At 45.8% G+C, this 2,500-nt stretch overlaps 1 protein-coding gene across 1 annotated transcript in view; it reads left to right on the forward strand.

Moving 5' to 3' along the window:
- The window catches only part of PATL1 (PAT1 homolog 1, processing body mRNA decay factor), a 230,223-nt gene that overhangs the window by 17,360 nt on the left and 210,363 nt on the right, over positions 1–2,500 (forward strand). The gene's annotated exons all lie outside the window — the stretch shown is intronic.

The raw sequence follows: 2,500 nt of genomic DNA on the forward strand, positions 1-2,500 counted from the left end.
AGATGACGACATCAAATCATGAGGGGAGGCAAAAACCAATGCAATTCGGCATAGGTTTAAGATATGTCTATTTGGCCCAGTATTTTCAGCACTGGAATGCACTTGCTCTAGCAGCAATAACCAATTGCCTCACTTTGTAAACTGTCTCCTAGGCTTTGTGCGCGCTGGAAAATGGAATTTTCTCAAGAAAATTCCGCAGGCATTCAAAGATTACCGCACCCATGGTAAAAAACCGCGGCAAACCGCACCCGAAAACTGCATGTGGTTTTACCGCGGTATTATCGTGGTTTTTGCCGCGTACGGGTTGGTACATGCGCTTTATTGCATTCAATGCAATCTAGCACATTGAAGAAAAAAGAAAGTCATTTCATTCTGAGATATAGATAGAGGGATAGATAGATACAGTCCCTGTGAGCACACGCTGCATTTCTCCCGAGCGGTAATGCGAGTTCACATTACCGGCCGTGGGAAATGCCCTGTGGTTACCTCTGCTGTCTCGCTGCGAGGCTGCATTCATTCAGCGCTGTGTCAGTCGCGGCTGGATGCAAGCATCGCAGGATGTGGATTACGCTGGAGCTGTGTGTTTCGGGGGGGTTAATAAACGGGTGAACGAGGCTTATTTGTGTTTTATTTAAAATAAAGGATTTTTCAGTGTGTGTGTTTTTTCACTTTACTTACGGGTTGATCATGAAAGCTGTCTCATAGACGCTGCCATGATCAAGCCTGGACTTAGTGGCGGCGATCCGCCGCCATTAACTCCTTATTACCTGGATCGCCACCGCATCACGGCATCTAGAAGAGCCGGGGACACTCCGGTACGGTCGCATAATGCATGCGACAGTCCTGGGGTAGCTGCGGCTGATATTCTCGGCTGCGGGAGGTGGGAGGGAGGCGGGGGACATTAACCCTGCCCCTCGCCCTCCCCAGCCTGAGAATACCGGGCCGCCGCTGTGTGCTTACCTCGGCTGGAAGGTAAATATACAGCGGAGCCCATGTGTTTTGTTTTCTATATGTCCGTTTGCTTTCTATGTGTATTCTATATGTCTGTGTCTGTATTCTATGTCTGTGATGTCTGTGTGTGAGTGCGATATGTGTGTATTCTGTCTGTCTATGATCTGTGTGTGTGTGTGTACTCTCTGCTCCGCTTCCTCTTCCTGTCATAATGACATCGCTTCCCTGCAAACCACAGGCAGTGATGAACATTACCGCAGGTAAACCGCGAAATACCGGAGGGAATAACGCAGGAAAACGCAATGAACTGCACAGAATTTGCTGCCTGCGTTATTCCCTGCGGGATTTCACGATTACATGGCAGTCAATGGAGTGAAATCCCGCAGCGACGTGCGGAAAAGAAGTGACATGCAATTGTTTTTGGTGCGGGAATCCTGCAGCAAAACATGCAGCTGTCAAATTCCGCATAGTGCACACAGCATTTTTTTTTTTCCATAGGTTTTGCTGGTGATTCACTGCAGAGATGTTATGAACATTTTCTGCAGCGAAACATGCAGCAAAACCGCAGGAAATCCGCGGGAAAAAATGGTAAGTGCGCACTGGGCCTTATTTTCAGCTGCAGCGTGTGCACAACACCGCACATGCGATAAATAGGAGAGAGATGTGGAGCAGCTTCAACTAGATCTAAAGTATAATTTTGCTTTTTGTCTGTAGTATCTGTTCCTTCGTTACAGGAATAGGACTGAGGCCTTACATCTCAAACATACTGAATCTGAAGGTTTCTTCTAGCTGCCGTTCACCTTCATTATTCTCATTCATAACTTGAATTGTACTTATCATGTTTGAAGCATTGTCAGTTACAATAGCAAGAAACTGTTGTTGCAGTTCTAAGATGAGTGCAGGCATTCCTTCAGAGTATGTTTACCCTTATCTGTAGAAGAGGAGCTTCACTACATATCATGTACATAAAGTGCAGCACAGAATCATCTCAACTAAAAGCCTAGATCCTTTGATCAGGAATAGAGCAGACAATTATAGGACATTTCATAACTTTCCAAAATTTTTGTGAACAAATATTCAGCACATACTGCATTGAACTGCTGTACCCAATTTACTTATTTTAGGAACTCGGTCCATTTTATACAGACTGACTCCACCATAATGGCCTCCGACTCCACATGCCTGTATAGCAGTGTATTATACATGTGACCAGACAAAGTTGAAGTCTCATAGAAGGACTAAGTAAAGTTTGTGAAATGTACTGTTTGATTGATAGGTGCTGCAGAGTATCTAGTAGGTGGGTCGTGATTCCTGCCCCTGTCTGCCTTCCTGTCCTTTCTCCCCCCTGTAATAACAGAGACAGGGGGAGGAAGGCCAGGGTGCTGACCGGAGAGTCAGGTTTTGCTAGCGAGTCCCATCCTATTACATATTCTGAAGCACCTATCAATCAAGTAACCGTGTATTTCTTTGTCGCTCCATTGGGAGACCCAGACAATTGGGTGTATAGCTTCTGCCTCCGGAGGCCACACAAAGTATTACACTTTCAAAA

The sequence above is a fragment of the Anomaloglossus baeobatrachus genome, chromosome 5, assembly GCF_048569485.1.
Source record: "Anomaloglossus baeobatrachus isolate aAnoBae1 chromosome 5, aAnoBae1.hap1, whole genome shotgun sequence".
In the NCBI taxonomy this organism is placed as follows: domain Eukaryota; kingdom Metazoa; phylum Chordata; class Amphibia; order Anura; family Aromobatidae; genus Anomaloglossus; species Anomaloglossus baeobatrachus.